Raw genomic sequence first — 19,916 nt, 5'->3', positions numbered from 1 at the left:
AACAATGGGTCAGGAGTATTTTCCTGGACTTGCAGTGAGTTGAAGCCTACCAATAGTGAAAATCTACAAACAGAATGTTTGTTATAATGTCAGATTTGTTCAATATGTTTAAACCTCACACTCTGTCACTTCTTTTTCCTCATATAATGCCTATAAGGTTAGCTCCGACCTCATTTCTGGAAATGCTTGTCCTGCCCCATTGCTGGGAGTGTTAGACCCCCCCACCCCCGAAGTTCGGTTCTATTTGAGCCCCTGCCTGGTGCACTGTGCCGGGAGTTTCAGTCCTATATGGACCTTAGACCTCTGGATGTTGCACGGGACCCCCCCTGCCGTCTCGCCCCACGTTTGCTGTGATGTTTTTTAACCAGCAGTATAATGTAGTTTAGTTTAGCTTTTACCCTGCACTGTTCGTGTGCCCCTGCAATAAATAGACGAGTAGAGCTTGGATTAACAACTGTTTGCACTTGTATTTCACAACTAGAAAAGTAATTATTTTTCGCTACAGGTTGTTAGTGGAGGCTGATGTGCGAGCAAGATTGGCCCACTGCACTGCACCTCCCGACTCCTCCAGTGGGTTGGCCAAGTATATGCTTGGTTGGGAGCAGGTGATCAACTGCTCCGTGAATTTTCTTTGTCTTGGCTAGAACTACTGTGTTGTTGGTGACTGATGTAAATAGAATGGAAAATATTGTCCCAAGAAAGTCAAAACACATAAGTTGTGAGTTTTTTTTAAGCTTAATTTAGCATTTTAGAACATAAGAATTTGTTTGCATTTGGTCTTAAAATGAAGAGAATTGAGGCACCCCAGCAGTAGTTAGAATAGTTGCATCAAACTTCACAGAAAATAATATCAAAGCTACAATGGCCCAAAACTGCACATTGGGTACTGAAAGTCCAGGTTATGTCCTACATGCATGTATGCAGGGCGAAGCAGCAATCAAGCACAGTCTTGTGTCGTGAGTCAGTGACTGCAAATAGTATTGCAGAGGCAACCGTACCTCTGTAGGCTGTGATGTAGCAAGGAGAAGGTTAATGTAGATGTCGGACTTTTCATTACGCAAATTCAAGTCTTTTAATCCACTCAGTTACACGCCAGTGCGGGCTTCTGCTGTAGGACCTCGCCACCCTATGTCTGGCCAGCAGGCTGTCCAGTGCCATGAAGTATCTGACCTGGAAGCATGGGCACATCTTTGACATATCCCAATAATGCTATTTATAGGGCAGAGTCAATCATGTGCAACGTTATTTACGTAACTTCAGAAAACATCCAGTTCCAATAAACACCCACTCCTGGATTCCACTATGCTAAGTATAAAAAGCCTACCCTATTGTGTGAACATCTAGTGCACCTTGGTGTTGGAACCAAGACACAGGCATGCTGTTTAGCAGCTGTCACAAAAATGCTCAATACATTTAAAGTGCAGTAGTCTGGGTCTGATATGCACAAATAAAATCCGTATCCCTGAATAGCAAAGCAAACTGCTCATCGGTTACGGTTAGTCCTAGGTAGCTATGGCACAGAGCAGAAAGCTTAACTTAGGGCAATGTGTACATTATTCACGCAGTACTGGAATGCAGAACAATAAAAAACAAAAATAGAGTAAACTTTAATAAACACAATTACACCAAAATGATAAAACTTCAATACGAGGAACTAGGGATATGAATTCTTTTAATTGGGCTAAGGAGCGGAAAAGTACAAATTATAGTTGTGGTTGTGATAGACCGGGACCTAGGTGCAGTTTATTGCTAACTGCGATGTAGCGCATGGCGGATACACCAAACAGGTTCATCCTGGTCAAAGATTTTACCTTCTGACTTTAGTCCTTGAAGTCCCAATTCACCACAGGAGTACACTTTTATGAATCACTTCTGTTTTATTGGTTTGATCACATAAGTAAGAACATACCGCCAAATTGCCTACAACCCGGTAGCCATCTTTAAGCAATAAACAAACCGACCCCTCCCTGAAACTAGACTCCTTTCACCCTCATGGTCCCCAACCCCCTCCCCCATGATCGTGCGACCAGTCGGATGCCCGTTTGCAGTGCTAACTATAGTTGGGAGTCTTGCCCATTGCTGCAGCGTAAGCGGGCAGGCCTGCTTCTGCCTCAGCCACTTCATCTCCCACCGGTGGGGAAGACAAATGCAGCAGCTTAAAGTAGTTAGGTCAAGTTAGCTTGTTAAATTTCAGAGACAGTAATTGTATAAAGGGGGCCCGTAGTTCCTGGCAGGCATCAAATTTGGGTTCCACCATAAGCGTCAGTGGCTCCATGCCGATTAGATGCTATATCCGATGAAACCAAACCATGTAGTCTGGGATCTTATTGGAGCCTCGGAGAAAGAGGATTGTCTGGTGTGCTGCTCCTATTGCAAGAGCCATTTGTTTGCCCCCTTGGGATTTCAGAGGATAAGTTAGGCAGCCCAGAAGCATATATGCCGGGAATCCGGGAATTTGCTTCTTGAAGACCGAGTCCATATCATCCAGGATCTTCCCTCATAATCTAGTTATTTTGGGGCAGTTCCATAGCAGGTGCACCAGAGTACTGGTGCCACTGCATATCCCCCCCCCCCCCCCCCCCACCCACCCCCCATCACTCTTTACTGCGCTTCTGCTACCATTTCTGCATTCTGGCAGGTGTCCAGTTCTAGTATGACACAATCTCAACTGCTGACCCAACACTTGCTGTATTGTGATGCCGTGTGGATTTCTCTATGGAATATGTCCTCCCATAATTGGTGTGTAAAGGGTCTCCCTATCCCCGCTGGCCAGTGCTTTTACTCTGGTGAGAGGGCAAACCCAGAAGGTACTATAGCTCAGAGATCAGGCGATCATATTTCTTTTAACAAAAGTCACTTCTAAAATGTTGTTAACGTGTGGTGAGCGTGTGATTTAACAGAAGGGTGCATCACCCAATGATTGTCACTAACCCTCTTGCTCCCTCCCCCACTCCCCTGCCTGCCAATGCTCAAAGTGGTCCTCTCGAAGGCTTTGAGGAGAAGTCTGGTTTTGCAAAGGGGATTTGGGGGCTCAATGGTGAAGAGAAATTTTGTTAGACCATTTCACACAGCTACTTTATCATATACTGCTAGTGTTGCTCTTGTGATAGGGGAGGAATACAGCCTCCGTGCTCTGTTCCACCTAGGTAACTAGGGTATTTTCGATATGTGGGAAGCCGCTATGGCCTGGTCCATGAAGAACCAGTGCTTCTCAGATGCAGCACGCCCCCACTCTACTAGAAATCTTAGCTGCGATGTTTGTTAGTATCTGAAAATATTGGGCACCCCCAAGTTTCCGGCCGACGTAGCCTGGTATGTTGGAGGCACGCTGTACGTGATCGTTTCCCTCCATTTATAAAACTATCAATCTCCCTTTGCTGAGTTTTTAGGGGAGTACACTTTTAAGGGGAAACATAACTTTCTGAAAGTACCTTTTTCCTTAATTTGTATCAAAACATCTGACTCAAGCATTGAAATTGGATTCTTAATAACTATTAAAAAAAAATAGTGGTTTTATTATTTTTCTAGGTCTTTCCTAACCAAAATTAGCATTATTCAATATAAAGTAACCCATTTTTTTTCCTTGCTACAGTGAAAATAGCTTTTGGGGCCTTTTCACTGTAAGGACATGTTTAACATTACATTTCTAAATTGCTTGCTTTTAAATACCATGTACCCTGCCTTATGGGTAGTAGGGCCTACAAAAGGGTGGCTTATAAATCTTTGAAAAGAAGGTTTAAACAAATCTGTGACTTTTCCCCATTTATTTTATAACCAGAGACTACCGAAGTCATTGACTTCATGCAGCATAGTGGAAACATTAACCTCATTGTCACATGTATATATTTGCCTCCCAGAAAATCTTAGGCCCTTTTTTGAATGGGGCCTGTGCATTGCACATGCAAGCAGCATCATAGCAAGCTCCTACAGCAACAGTGACAGTTACCAACCCTGGTGGGTTTTGCCTCTAAAAGCCAGTGAGTGGGTCAGGGGCAGCATGGCCAGAGTCTAGTAGGATATCCAGCAGAGCAGTTCAGGACCCTCCCTCCTTAGCAAAGCCATCATGTAGGCCAATTTGAGGGAGTTGAATCAACTTAAGTATACCTGGCTATTTTAATGTACATATGCCCCAGATATGTGCCTTAAAGGTGTCCCACAATGTACTGCAGTCCAGCATTGATCCAGATTTATGCAGAAGTACTCCCAACTCCAAGATTTACTCACCTACCTCATCCTTGAATGCAGCAACCAGGGGGGCCTCAGGCAGGTACAGCCAGGTCTGTGTGCAAGTTAGGATTTGCAACTCCACAGTATGTAGTAAATGTTCAAGTTCTTGCACCCACAGACAGTCATCGTGTTTTGCAAGCAAATAGTCTATGCATGATTGCCTGTTATGGACAGAAGTGTAAAATGTGTAATCTCTAGACTGTTTAAATCCATGCCTCCAGGCGTCAATCAGGCTATTATATTCAATTATATGAAGAACCTTGTTGGCAGGGGTAGACAGTCCTCTCACTTCTGTCCCTTATAAATCTATGTCAGTGTTCAGACTAATGTTAAGGTCCCGTCCGAACTTTGTTGTCCTAGGACATAATCTACATATTCGTTGCAGGTCAGTCTAAAATTAGGAGCAGTAAGTATATAGGCAGTGTACTGTTACAAGAGTAATGAGTAAACCTTCTAATTACCATTGTGCTGCCAAGAGTCGGCACTCTGGGTTTTGGACTGTTCTCAATATGCAAAGAGGGAAGCTCCTTCTTACCCAGGTCACTTCTCTCTTGCCATATGTGCTGTAGAAAGCAAACCAGGTGGCAACTGCTCATCCTATCGGTCCTCAGACTTTTATTGTGTGGAATCAAGTGTGGCTCCTGTAGAAGAGCCATATCATTGTTGCGCCTGTTCAAGTAAGCTGTTATTGCTCTGACCTTCCACACATCATTCAACCCCATGCAGATTCTATGATAATGGACTGATCTTCAGTCTAAGCTGTGTGTGGGACATATTGGGGAAGAGAGGTTTGGACACAAATAAAGGTGTGTGATCATGCAGGCATTGTTAATAACTGTGTAGCTACGTTATGTGTCTTCAAGTGAAATTATATAATTCTCTTCCCTACGCACACTGCCCTCTAAAGTGGTAGTGATTGCTCCCACATTAAAAACTATAGCTATATAATTTAAAACCTGCTGTTGAGGATTGCATATGCAGAGCACGCTAGGGGCAAGGAGTGTAGGGCTCCTCTCCCTTTGTATATTGCAGTGGTGGCCACTCAGGGGGTGTTGCAGGCAGGGCCGGCCATGGCAAACCAAAAAGTGTGTGAGTGAAGGTGCATTACCATCTCACTATTCCTCACATGTATAACGTGTACCTGATGGGACTCCTAGACAGCAGAGGGCGAGGGTACCTAATCGGGAACTGCTCAACCAGCATGGCCACCAGATTGAGCTGCACCTGATAATGGGCTGTTGTATCAAAGAGCAAATCAATGTGGATTATTGTAGTCCCTGCTTTCCATTTCCTCAGTTGTTTTCTCCTGTGGTCCTCAGGGAGGTGCCTCCAAAGTTTCCCTTCTGTATTTAGTGAGAAATTGGTGTGTCAACTGTGAATCACTGAAAATGTATCCTCCGTTGATAACCTACATCGATTGTGCAGGTTAATATGGCATAGGTCATGCTTATGGACTGCAGTTTCTTTTTGACACTGTGGAATGATAAACAAGCCTCCTGAACAGACAAAGTGACATTTGGCAAGTGTCTAATGGAGGATCCTGCATGCTACAAGTTAAGCTTTTCCCAGACTATTTTCAGTGCAATGTTCTGCCTCTTTAATTTAGTTGGCAGGCAATGATAGGTTGCACTGAGCCGTGCGCACCGTCATCGGGGTCAGCGATCTGTTTCCACATTTTACTTTGAAGACTGAGGAGGAGTTTGTCCTGTCAAAAAGGTTAGAAAGAATGATCTCTTTCCTGTTTTCTTGGACTCCAGAATTCCAGTACCTGAATGTTTTTTTTGTTTTTTTTGCTATGATCATATTCAAGGTCTTCATTCGTACCCTTATGACTTTGAGGACTTTTTCCATTCAATCGTTTACGGTCAAATGAAATTGTAAGCGGCATTTGGTCCACGTTACCCATTATCGCACAATAGTGCATCTGTATCTGCCAAGGGACTAGGGTCCGTCAGCAATGTCTCAGTGGATCAAGCATCCATGCCCCAAAACTGATCGTGCCATCAAGGCAAAAACTTCTCGCCTGGAGCATGGGGCAGGCTGGTCAGTGCCATAAGTTCCCTACTAGTGTTACACAGGCTTTATATCAGAAGTGGCAGGAAGCTCCCCCTCCCCTCCCCAGCAGCTGCCAGGGGAGAAACAGCTATGTCTGGTATAGTCCCACCAGAGTCTCCAGACGTTTATTACATGGTATCCCCCAGGCCCTCTGTAGCCTATTTCAGTCACCACCCCACCACATTGTATAATAGCAGGATGACCATTAACATGCACCACAGCAGTTGCCTTTCCCCAGGGAGCATACCAGCCATCCACAAACTAGGTTGCAAGCCTCCCTCGTCACTATTTGAAGAGAAGAAATATCTTAAGGGGGTTTTGGTGCAGGTCTGTGGTGGCCTGGCGCTTCGCCCACAATTACTCTCAGGCCGATCAGCTCACGGCATGGTTGTGGCAATTCCCATGCCACTTGGCACATGGTTGAGCCTCCAAGATTGAAATCTGCTTTGGTCTCACCGGCACTCGTCGTTTTTGGCGGGTGGCGGCAAGGACCCTCTGTGACAGGCAATGGCCTCGCAGCAGCTCTAGTCTGTGCACTGCCAACCGCATCCTGGATGAATTGCGACTCCACCCTCGGGTCATAAATCAAGCCGAACCAAAGCCAGCTCGCCAACAGATAGCACCTTGCCACAAGCAATATCGCTGCTGGAGGTCTGGCATTGCATCCAAATCAGGATCTTGTGTGTGGGCAGTTCAGGAGCTGATGCAGGGCAGTGATTATTATTGACTACCCATCATGGTGCTGTCATTTCAAGGATACTGTGAATGGCTGTAAAAGCAAAGTTAGAACATGGCCATTTTCAATCTCGACAAGGCTCGCCTCTGTTGTGAGGGTTTTAGTATCTTTTTATTTTATTTAACCCCTCTAATGTGGAGGATGAGATGTTCACATCCTCTGCATTACCTCCACAGTACACGGTAGAAAACTGTGACCATATGAAGTCAATAAAATATCAATATGGTCACTGGTTTAGCCCGATCTTCCTCAAATAATAGGCCCATCCTCACAAGCGGGGTACTGTTTTAGTTAGGAGAGGTGTGGGAATGCTGCGTGGTGGTACTTTTCTGGATCCCCCCAGATTCTGAACTTTCACTCATAGAAATGGGAGCATAACGTGTGAATTTATACAACGTTTGATTCTTACAGGGCATTTTGTGTAAGAAAAGAATAGTGGCATCCATGCAATTCACTCCCCTTGGTGTCTAATTTTCTGAAATGTCTGTCTGGTAGTTTTCCATGGGTGGTGACTGAGTCCGGACCCACACAGCTACACACATCGCTAGCATGGGTGAATTTGCAAGGTGTAACCTTGATGTCTCTATGGTGTGTTTTGGGGCCTTTCCTGTCATGAGTGATAGACCCTGCCACACAAGTGAGGTACCATATCCGGAGAATTATGGGAACGGAGAATATTAAAATATTTGTTACTATCAATTACATTTTTCTCTATTTTGTTGGCTTACGAATGTAATTTGGTGGTCTGGAAAGAGCACTTTTTGCAAAATACCCTCTGACTCAAATGGTAGTATGGGTGACACCCAAGTTCAGAAAGGCACGAATTACCACTATTCCTAAGCACAGTATCTTGGGCATGTTTTACCACATAAATGAAAAATGTCCTAGCTAACGGAAAGTGTCTATTTTTTTTAAGGATGCAGAGGCGAGGATTAGGCTGTTTTTTCTCATTTATTCCACTCCAGCAGCCATTAACAAAACTTCAAAAACTACATTTCCCATGAACCCATGGGGAAATGGAAATAGAAAAAGTCCAACATATTGTCCAATCCTGGATCAGTCCGGCTTGTGACCTTCCCCTGAGGACGCTCTATCCTCCTCTTGCTTCGTGCGACCGCAGCTTGCCAGTCTTCGAGTTATTCCTGTTTATTGGCGTCCGCACCTAGGTCAAATAAGGGAACAGAGTTGAGATTCCTAATATGGAACTACTTGAACATATCTTAAGCAGTATGCTTCCACAACAGACATAGAACAAGAAACATATTCATGTTCTAGCAGTAGTTAGGGAGAAATCAAAAACGAGTTACTCACCAAACGTACGAGGACTTTCTGGGAGGGTTTGCAAACTGGTGGGTTAAATCCTCGCCTCCGCGTCCTTAATAGAATTGAAACTTTCTGTTACGTTAGCTAGGAAATCTTTCATTCAATGTCAGGACTGGAGGCTTCGGACTAGGCTAGTTTAAAGCTTATCAACCACTAGAGACGCCAGTGAGGTCACTGGTTTGAAATAAAACCTTTTGAAGGTAGAATCCGATGACCAGTCCGTGGCATTAAGGATATTTTCCAGCCGTGCTCCCAAAGCAAAAGCTTTCGATGCTATCGCACCTCTGATCAAATGGGCCCCAAAGAGGGAAGTGTCTATCCCTGCCTCCTGCATAACCCAGTGAACCCATCTGGCAATTGTAGGGGAGGAAACTGCCCCGTGTGGTTTAGTAAGGGCTATAAACAACTGCTTGACGCCCTGTTGGCGTATGTTGATTGTCGCCACCTCATAGGCTTTCAATGCCCTGACCACACACAATGTTGGGGTATCCGGGAAAGCGGGATAAGACACTGATCTTGAGTTACACTTTGTCATTCTGGAAATGTGGACGGTAACTCCTTTTGGAGTGAAAACTCGACCCGTAATGTCCAAGGCTCGTACATCAGAAACCCTGTGGCAGGATATTAGACATAAAAGTGTCGCCAGTTTTGCTGATATCTGTTTCCTAGAAAGATACTTATTCGATGGCCACGACCTGAACAAGTTCAAAACCTTATTGACATCCCAAAGGACAGAGTAACGACGTTCCGGTGGCTTAGACAGCCTAATACCCCTCAAAAGTTTGAACACTAGCGGGTGCTCCCCAATAGGATGACCATCCACCGGAATAAGGCCCGCTGAAATAGCCGATCGGAAGGTATTAATCGATCTGTAGGACAAGCCCTCCTTGGCTAAAGAGGCCAACAAATTCAGGACATAGACAACGTCCGCCCCCATTGGATCAATTTGTTGTCGAAGACACCAACTCCCCCATCAAGACCAGGCTGAGCGGTACCTCTTGTTCGTGCTCTCTGTCCAGGATTTTGCAAGTAATGAGGCAGCGTCCTCCGAAAGGCCAGGCACTTTACAATGTTGCCTGTAACCCACCAGGCCATCAACTGAAGGCCCCCTGACAGTAGGAAGTGGTGAGGATTCCCCTGCGGATCTGTGAGGAGATCCCGAAACTGGGGTAGATGGATTGGAAAATCCCAAGAAAGTTCCATCAGAACTGGAAACAAAGCTTGAGACCTCCATATCGAGGTGATCAATACTAGATTTGCTAGTTGTCGTCTCATTTGAGATGACGCTCTCATGATCATCGCAAAAGGCGGAAATGCGTAACCCTGCTCCGTACTCCAATCGTGCAGGAAAGCATCCGTCACAAAGGCTTCCAGATCCGGACGCCAACTGTAATACCTTTTCAGTTGGGCGTCCAGCCTCAAGGCAAAGATGTTTATCGAGAATGGGCCCCAGAGGTTCTGGAGTTCTCGAAACACCCCCAGATGCAGACACCACAGGCTGGCATCCTTCCAGTGGCGGGAGCACCAGTCCGCAACCTTGTTGGATACCCGGTAAGGTGCTCCGCCGAAAGAGAAATCCGATTAGATGGACAGTACATCCAGAGGACCTGTGCCAGATCCGAAAATGCCCTGGATCTTGTCCCCCCTAAATGGTTGATGTAGCGAATCACCGCTACATTGTCCATCTTGAGAAGGACACAACATTCGACCTTGTCTCTGGTCCAACATTTTACAGCAAAGGAGCCCGCCATCAGCTCCAGACAGTTGATATGAAGGCCTTGCTTTGTGGAAGGCCATTTTCCTCCGGTAGAAATGTCCCCGCAACGGGCACCCCAACCTGAACCACTGGGCTAGCAGGCGTTGGGGGCACTGATTCATCAAGAGGATGTCGTCCAAATAAACAATCATCCTTACCCCTTCCGATATGATGCGCTACACCACCCGTTTCATTAGTTTGGTGAAGCACCACAGAGCGGAGGACAGATCGAAACTAACGTCTGCGAATTCCATTGGAATTGGAGAAAACGCCTTTGAGGGGGAAACATCGGGACCTTGAGGTACCCATCCTTGAGGTCCAAGCGGACCATCCAATCCCTGGCCTGGATGAGATCCCTGAGAAGATGGATTCCCTCCATCTTGAAGTGGCGGTAGATTAGCCACCCATTGTACTCTGAGATTGATTACCGGCTGATAGCCCCATCCCGTTTCTCCACTACAAAGATACTGCTGAGGAAACAACGGGGATGACGGGTCGTAATGGTCACTGCCCCTTTCCGCAACGGATCGCAAATCTCCTTGTCGCTCTGCTCTCTTGAAAAAAACTGGGTTTTGGAGGGGGTAAGTTGGGCAGGCTGTTCGATCTACTCGTATCTGAAAACCCTGCACTGTCTAACACCCATGCGACTGATGTTAAAGAAACCAATTGTGGTAGAAAAACCATAGTCTTCCCCCTATTACTACATCCACTGAACTCTGAACGCTCACCTTGTTGGTTATTGTAGCCGCTGTTTCCTTGTCCTCTACCTCCTCTATGGCGTTGCTGTGGCCTGGTAGGGTAGAAATTCCCAAACTTGTTGGGATCTTGCTATTGTCCTCAACAGGGTTCAGACGACTTAAAGGAGGCTTGATTGTAAGGGCGGCCGGTCGAGCGCCACCTGTCACGACCAGTTGCCCCAAAAACACGTGGGGTGAAGATCCGCGTGATAGAGGAGTGAGCCTTGTCCAGGGAATTGAACAGGTTAACAAACTTGCCCAACTCCCTAACAAAAGGCTCTCCGAAGAGATTGCCCTCTGCTACCGGCCCGGCCTCAGAGGTAGCCCACTCCCCCAACTTAGGGTCAATTTTGATTAACAAGGATCGGCGGCGTTCCGTGGAAATGGCCGCATTAGCGTTACCCAGGAAAATGACCACCCTTTGGGCCCAACTGGAGAGAATTTCGGGAGAGATCTTCCGCCATGTCCAGGATTTTAGCTAATGGACCTGCCGTGTCCAGGAGCTTGTCCTGGGACGCTCTCCAGGAATGATCAATGCCTTTTTTGGGCTCTCTAATAAATTTTTCTAGGAATGTAGCCATTTTTGGGTCCACCTCAGAGGTGAGGGTGACCTTTCCTTCTATAGCTGGTCTCGGGCACTCTGCCCTGAGGCAGCTTCTAACTTCTTGTTTAAGGGCTTGCGGAGTCTAGATGCCATGTAAGCTGCTACTTTAGGGGTCGGAACCCACTCTGCAGACCTGGGGCGAAGCAGATCGTCCGGGTTCATCATGTCACTGCTTACTTCCGGCACTGCAGGCTGCCTCAGTCACCATCACCGTCAGAAGTATGGGGGACTCATCCTGATCTGTCACAGGTAGAGAATCTGCAAAACCCTGAGGGTCCCGCCAGGTCCTCTGAGGGTTGGGGAGCAGTTGGAGGGGGAAGAAGGGGTTGGTTATCCATAAATGCTTCTTTTTAGGCGCTCAGACGCATCTGTGTCTACCCCAGCGTCATCGGCGCGTTTCCTCTTGGGGTCTGGGGCGGAGGTGGAGGGCTGCCCTAGAGGTAAGGTGTGTTGTGCCCCTGACTGGTCTTCCCTGGAGTCCAGCGGTTTCAGGCACTGGGCCTGTAACTGCGTAATTTTCTTCTCCATCCTCAGGGCAGTGTCCATGGTGGTGGCTCCCTTAGAGGAGTCCATAACCTGACAAAAATGATCGTCCACAGGTAAGTATGTCACTTCCTCCTTCTCCTCGTAAAATTGGTCCTCAAAATCCTCCATAGTGAAGGATCTGCCCAAAACTCTTATGAAGGGGTTAATAGGAGGGGATTTCCCTGTAAAGATGCAGAATACCTTTATGGTATTTTATAAGAATTAGATTGGGACCTTAGCTCCCTTCACATTCACTGGAGTGTGGAATTTAATAAAACATCTACTTGTCCATGGGTCAGGTTGCTTCATAAATCTACTTGCCCTGTACCAAAAAACACTTGTCCCTTTGGTGCCATGTAGTGCGGCGACAAATTATGGCAGCAATCTCACTATATAAGAGCTCTGATATAGCCTCTCTGATTATGCCTGGGCTCATACCATAGTAGTGTTTGAATACTTGCAATCCCCTTATGTTGCCACGTTCCGCAGATCTACATACTGGGGCTAAAGGAAGTGGTAAGCAATTGTTCCAGGGTTAGAATGCCCTTTTGAGTCTGTGCAAACCTACTAAATTGCATCTTTTAAGGGGTTTCAACCACTCTTCTCCAATCTTTTCCCAAACTGAGAAATGTTGGAAATTTACTCCAGACTATGACAGAGGTAAACCTTCTTCCAGAGTAATGAAAAAAGTGGTTGGAGGAAAAGTGAACTTGCAAACGCTCAGATTTTCGCATGAGCAAGTACACACATACATATTTGCTCATGCTAAAATACAGTTCACAAATGTTTTATAGGAGTACTATTTCTTGTCCTACTTATGTAAATTCTTGGGATTTCATGAAAGACGTATAGCTGCACTTAATGCAAGGACATCTAACATTGGTGCACTTTTGAGACTTTCTTTATTAACTGGGCCCCTAATTTGGTCTGGCGTTGACCATGATCTTTTGTGTTTCCTAAAATTCTGTCTGTCTCTCTCTCTGTATCGGCTGGCTTTACTGTGAGTGACAGCATTCTGCTCTTTTACAAGGAGCATATCGGCACAAAGGAGTTTTGTTCAGTGCCAGTAATTACTGTGCCAATAACTACTGTGGCAGTGTGTGCTTTTTGAGACCAAAAACAATTTTTGCTTTTGCCAATGTTCGTTATAATGGTGAGGGCCTGGTAGCTCCCAAACCAATAAGGTTTTACAAAAACCATGCCAGAACAAGTCGCACATTGACAAAACTATAAAGATGACAACCAATTTCAGGCCTACTGGCTTTGCCAATGTTTGTTTGTTTTTGCTTCCCATAATCTTATTAAAACTGGTTAAATTGATTTTTCATTATGAATATTTTTGGGAAATTCTAGCATGCCTCAACAGATGTTACTAAATGATGTTGCAAAGAAATTGTACCTGAAATTGTACAGTAGTTTAGCTAAATGTTTTTTTCATGAAAAAATGAAATCGGGAACATTTTATTTTGAAAGCAATGAATCATCAATCTTGCTTTCAAGCTTCTGCAAATATTTGCATCAAATCAGAGAGCATTCTGGGAGCATGTCGCCTACGCGTCGTCCTCCCCTGTATATAACAAGAACGCCACTAAACCAGCAGGGATAAGGTTGAGGCTTTTATTTCAGATGAAACACAGTTGTCTCTCTTTCCTTCCGGGGCGAAAGGGGTGAGGTCTTTATACTCCTGAGGGTCCTCACTAGGGGTACGCCTGGTTCTCGTGGTCGTCTTCTCCTTGGTTCCGTCCTGGACAGGGGGATCGCCTCAGATGGGACACGTGAAGGGAGGTAAGAAGAAGGATTAGTGGACTATCCTGATACGTCCAATAGTTGAGGGGGAAAGGGAGTGAGGAATCACCGGGGGTCCGTCACCGTCATACGTGACAAGAGGGAAACTACGTGAGTGCTTGGGATAACACACACCCAGAAACGGAGGACAAAAAAATACAACTCCTCCCTCCCACCTAAGACACCCCGTGACCTCCCCACACAAGTAAAACAAAAAGCCTCCCTGATTATCTCCCTCCCCGTGTGGATAGTAACCCCAGGATACGGCCCTGTACCTTTCCCAGCCACGCTCCTCCAGGCGCGTGGCGGGGCGAGATGCCGTGAAGTTGGCCTCCTGGCTCCGTAGGTCTCTCTGCTCCTGACGCTCCACTCTCTGGTTCTCGTCCTCCGCACTCCTTCCGATTCTTCTCTCCCGTCGCTCTGCTCACTCCGTCTCCTTCTCCTGCTCCAAGGGCTTTTGCGCCGTCAGTTTTCCAGCCTTCCGCTTTACGAGGCTCCCTGCTCACTGATTCGTCCGTTCCCGATGACGTCGTCCGAGCCGCGCCTCCGCCTGTAGCGATCCAGTCCACATTAAAGGGGCCGTCAGCACCCTGCAGGGGAGGTGTAAAGGTCCCGTCAATGGTGCAGTTCACAGGATTTTCCTCCGTTCCCTCGAATAGGCGACAGAGCATTATACATAGCCTCATATTGCTAAACTTTGAAAACGTGTGTACACATTTTTATACTGGAACCACTGTTAGTTTACTTAATGTGCTCACCCTAATAATAGTCTTTCAATTAATGAACCATGAATACAAGTTTGAACAGCATTAATATATGGACAAACATATTACCTTAACTGTAGACTGTGCCCTTCCCTGATCCATAATGTGGTACTGCACACTGGCAGCCAAAGGGTTTGTGCTGCAGGGGTTTGGGCCTACTTGTCCCAAGGACAAAGTGCACATGAAAACTTGTTGCCCTTGACCCCAAACAATATGTCCTGGGCATCAGGCTATAGGAATTCCACATCTCTGCATTCAGAGGGTAAATATGCCTGGGCGGGTCCCTTTACAATGAAGTTGTCTTACCCGAGGCACGGGTGGTATACTCCAGGCAAAGGCTCAAGGAAAAAACCGGCTTCGCCTCACAATACCAAGCTAAAACAGTGAAAAATCTTCCCCTGCGTGTTTTAAAATAACAGGAGGTAATCGCCTCACTGCAGTTTTGGTTGGGTAGGGGGGTAAATCTGCGCACCAAGCACGCTGAGGAGAAAATGAAAATGATGCGGTCCTCTAGCGGTGGGAGGGCCGCGTCGCGTCTGAGCCAGCCGGTAACAATCAAAAACCGCCTAAGGAGCAAGAGCACTCCCGCGGTCAGGAAATTGACAAACTGTCAAAATGAAGCACACAAGATAACTAAACACAAAGCAACTGCAGTAATAGCATAGCGCTCGCGTCGGCACAACTTTCAACGCAAAACTTTGTGCATAAGGCAAGTATAACAACCAAATAACACGGAGAGGAAAAATCACTTAACTGAATGCTGCTGGAGCAGCGAAGAAAGAGGAGGGTAGAGCGTCCTCGGGGGAAGGTCACAAGCCGGACTGATCCAGGATTGGACAATATGTTGGACTTTTTCTATTTCTTTTTTTTTTTTTTTTTGAAAAGATTTTATTGTGCATAAAAAGGGTTACAAACACGGGCCTACAACTACCAGGGCCGGCCGCTAGTAGTCTAAGTGTTCCAGCATATCAGAAAACAATGACTGGCCCACAGGGGCTCCGCACTATCACAGTAGATCAGACTGCACATAAGGGAAATCAGAATACACACTTTTAGTATAAATAACAACAAAAAAGAAAAATACAACAAACAAGGCGAAACGACTTATGAAGGGCGGCAAACACCAGCCGGGGGAGTCAACACACCAACCACCCGAGGGCGGTCAATAAAAGAAGACCTGAGGGGGAGGGGGGCCACGAGAGAACCAAATCTGTACTCCATAGGACTTTTTCTATTTCAATTTCCCCATGGGTTCATGGGAAATGTAGTTTTTGAAGTTTTGTTAATGGCTGCTGGAGTGGAATAAATGAGAAAAAAACAGCCTAATACGAAGCTTCTGGTCCTGACATAGAATTGATGCCTGGTCAATACTTTAAGAAAAATTATTATAAGCTGCATCTCAGTTTGTGTCACATTTTCTGGAGAACCAACAACACCTTTGACCAAGTGGATCTGATGGACATAATAGTATATTGCTTTTGTAAGTCAGCCATTGGGGGGAAATTACAGATTAAAGTGTTGTTGCCTATTTCTATTTTTGTTACCCTACTTATTTTCGTTATTTGTTTATTTCAACAATTAGTTTCTTTGGTAAAACCATGAGCGAGCTAGATCACTTGCTGAATTCAAAATGTTGTCTACTTTTCTGAAATGTATAGCTTTAAAGGTTGAGAAAAACAAGGGAGGTACCCTTAAAATCCAATCAGGGACAGGGTCAATATATACAAGAAACACAAAGGGTCCCTAATTAAAACCAATTCAGTTTTGAGGTTCTACACATTGCTGGTGCTTAGGGTGAAGTAACAAATAAATATAGTGAAATTCAATACTAATAAGTCAGTACAACACAGAAAACTAATAACCCACTAATTGAAGCATATACAATTCATTTCACATTAATACATAATCAAGGTTAAAAACATTTCATATTAAAATACAATTGCACTACCACAAGAAAACAGAATAGTCGACGCTGCGTTTCGGTGGATGGTAAATCATTCATCCTAAGGACAGTTTTCTAGACAACAGAAACATTATATTATGATCATTCTCATGTGTTGCTGACATCGTATTTATATTTATTTAAACTTTACTACCTAAAACAACTACAAATGTTTATTTACATAATTACTTTACGATTTGTCAAGCCCCAAAATGCCAGAGCCTTTAATTTTGTTACCCACAAAGCAAGCAATGTTTTCCAGCATAACGTACCCATGTTCATTCAAGCACTGCCCATAATTTTGATGGCAATGCTAAGCAATATTTTATTAACAAAGGCACATACCTACAAATGTAGGACTTAACTAGTATTTAATTTCACTAGGCTTTCCAAAGAAGCAGTTTGCTTTCACAATCGGGGATTGAAGATGTCCCACTTATTTAAAACCTTCAGGAATGAAGAAAAGCACAAAAAGATGTTTTCAACGGTAGCTCCAAAATATGTAATTTTTTATATGTATAAAAAAAATCCTCCAAGTTCTTAAGCATACCTGCATATAAAAACCAAACGGTGTTGGTTGTGTTAGTTCGTGTCGCCGTTCTATTGTTGATTATACGTAAAATCTATATGGAAATTTAATAGAGCGCATTAACATAACCAATTCTGTTAATGAAAAGAGTTTCACATTTATTTGACATCATGGGACAAGCTTACCAGAAGTAAAACTATAAATTTGTACATCAGTAACACCAGTTGATGAGCCGTGGTTGGATACACATATCCCAGAACCAAAATGTACCCCGTTTTTTTCAAAATATAGGGAGAATCGGCTATTATCAGGGAGAGACAAAGAAGAAATAGAATAAGATAGTCACTCCACGTTGTTGGGGCATCAATAGCCTGTGTCTCATATAGTTATTTAAATTATTACCTGATATGGTTGCCGTGATGAACGTGCATCCAGTAGTTTAAAAACCTATTTAAAGAAAAAGCGTCATATTATTTCCAGGTCTCTGCCATGTTTAAATTGTCTGTATTACTCTAATTGATTGTTTTAGTTTCGTTAATGCATCTTCTTGCAATATGAAACCAGCTCCTAGGTCTGCGATTACATTTTTAATTAAAGTGATTGTTTATTCTTGTGGCATTCATCCATCTAATTGCGGTAAACCACAGAATATGAGATTGTATTTATAATTAAGGAGATCGTATGTGTGTGTGTACACTGGGTATTCACATTTTTCTCTGTACGAAGTTCTATGTTGGTGTATGGTTCTCGGTATCCCACCGTCGGTTGTTACTTATCGGACTTAGTCATTTTGCCGATATTTATAGGTTACATGGAACATTGAGCACCCACATGGAATAAAAAATGCAATAAAAACACCAGAAAAGGTTTGCTGCCTGTATCACTTGGCTGCATAGAAACAGTTGTTGATATTACCTATGTTAAGCGGTGGACTTTTTATCTTTTTATTTTTGTCTCAATGTAACTGCATTGCCTATGCAAAAGTCTATCTAAATAACAGACTAGCTGTCATGGCCTTGCGCTCACCTGTTAAAACCGAGACTGCAACAACTCACGGCTTCCGGGTCAGGATACACAGAAGTGTGTAGCTTGGCCCACTTTTTTATAAGTCATCTCCGAGAGTCACATGACGTGTACTATGGAATCGAGCGCCAATATTGCACATAACTATGTTTTGAAACTCCATTTAAAAAAAAAAACTTAATGTCTCATATTTACCATGAGTTTATAACTATTGTTAAACAAAAGATCAATTTAAGAAAACATTATTCAGAAGAAGACCGAGCATTAGTCTTTATCAATATTCACAGAAAAAGGCCGTAAATAGAGCGGCCATCTTGAAGTGGGATACACTTCACTCGTATAGGGTGAAATGTTCATACTTCAAAGTATTTTGTCGATACCCTAGTTCCAACAGAGAATGCATATTCTAATTATGGCGGGGAAACCATAATTACATCATTGGATAAGCCTCTCCCAATCTTCTTTGCTATTTAGTCCTTTTCTAAAGGTATTGAAACGAGACATATAAAATTGTTCCTGTTTTTTCCTTTTTAGGGTTGGATCACCACCCCTAATGTTCATGTGGATAGTTTCTACACCACACCACTTTAGATCTTCAATTTTATGCTGTTCTTTATGCCAATGTTCTACTAAAGGAGAGGTTTTTTTAATTCGACCGTATCGCTGCTCGTTGATCCTTATTCTTATCTCTCTTGAAGTTTCACCCACATGGCCTAGAAGACATGGGCATATGATGAAATATATCACATTTTTAGTATGACAATTCATGAAGTTGTTAAATTTATGGGTGACGCCATTGTGGACCATTGATGGTCCTTTCATGATATTGTTACAATTATTACACCCACTACATACAAAAGTATCCGTTGGTAAGGAGGGCATTGGGTATATGAGGTTGTTTGTTATGTTCAATGTCTCTAAGTATGCACCAAACAGTTCCTAATGGTGCGATTACGTCTAAAGGTGAACATAGGTTTGGGTAGGGTCTCTTTCTTTTGGTTAGTGATCAAGTGCCAGTTTCTATTCACGGAGTTTTTAATTTTGTTACTAATATTACTGTAGTTGGTGACAAAGATTAAAGGTGGATTATCACCAGTTATTGTTTTGGGCTTATTCTCAAAAAAGGCCTCCCTATTGAAATATTTAGCTCTTTTATATGCATGTTTCACTAACCTCTTTGAGTAACCTCTGTTCATAAATTCGTTAGTTAATTTCACATCATGTTTGTCGTAATCTTTAATGTTTGTACAGTTGCGTTTTAAACGTAAAAATTGCCCAAACGGAATGTTGTCTTTTTGGCAGCTTGGGTGATTGCTATTATAGTCTAGCATAATATTCCGGTCAGTGGGTTTCGTAAATAATTCTATACTTAATAGCCCATCTGTGTGTTTAATTTTTATGTCCAGGAATTCACATTCCAATGTGTTCACATTAGAGGTGAAATTAAGATTGGCATCTCAAAGGTTGATCCATTTTATAAATTCTGCTAGGGTTTCTTCAGTTCCTGTCCAGATGAAAAACACATCGTCAGTGTACCGGGACCAATGAGAGATGTTTTCAAAAAAAGGTGCCGATACATTGAAGACGTGTTTCTCCTCGAACTGGGCCACGTAGAGACAGGCCAGACTGGGAGCACAGGTTGCTCCCATGCTGGTCCCTTTGATCTGTCTATAGAAGTATTTTCCAAATAAAGATATTATTTTTCAATATTATGGTCACACATTCAACAATAAATGTTTCATGTGGAGACAAATCTTCGTCCTCAATGCCAAGGAGGTTCTCAATCATACGTATGGTATTGTCCTGAGGGCTATTGGTATACAATGCCTCTGTCTAACATCACGAGGCACTGTATGTCAGGGTTGTAATCCAAACTTTCAATCTTCTGGATCATGGCAGTGGTGTCTTTT

At 44.0% G+C, this 19,916-nt stretch overlaps 1 protein-coding gene and 1 long non-coding RNA gene across 4 annotated transcripts in view; one reads left to right on the top strand and one right to left on the bottom strand.

Annotated features, from left to right (window-relative positions):
• The window catches only part of LOC146810510 (guanine nucleotide-binding protein G(o) subunit alpha-like), a 433,476-nt gene that overhangs the window by 21,499 nt on the left and 392,061 nt on the right, over positions 1-19,916 (top strand). The window lies entirely within an intron of this gene.
• On the bottom strand, positions 8,030-18,110 carry LOC146810511 (uncharacterized). The gene is made up of 3 exons (XR_014965699.1): positions 18,010-18,110; positions 17,386-17,430; positions 8,030-8,180 (listed from the first exon to the last, which is right to left on the bottom strand). It is a non-coding gene; the product is annotated as an uncharacterized LOC146810511 (long non-coding RNA).

This window comes from Triturus cristatus, chromosome 7 (assembly GCF_964204655.1).
Source record: "Triturus cristatus chromosome 7, aTriCri1.1, whole genome shotgun sequence".
In the NCBI taxonomy this organism is placed as follows: domain Eukaryota; kingdom Metazoa; phylum Chordata; class Amphibia; order Caudata; family Salamandridae; genus Triturus; species Triturus cristatus.
The sequence above is the reverse complement of the archived record's forward strand: the minus strand, read 5'-3'. Positions and strand labels throughout refer to the sequence as shown.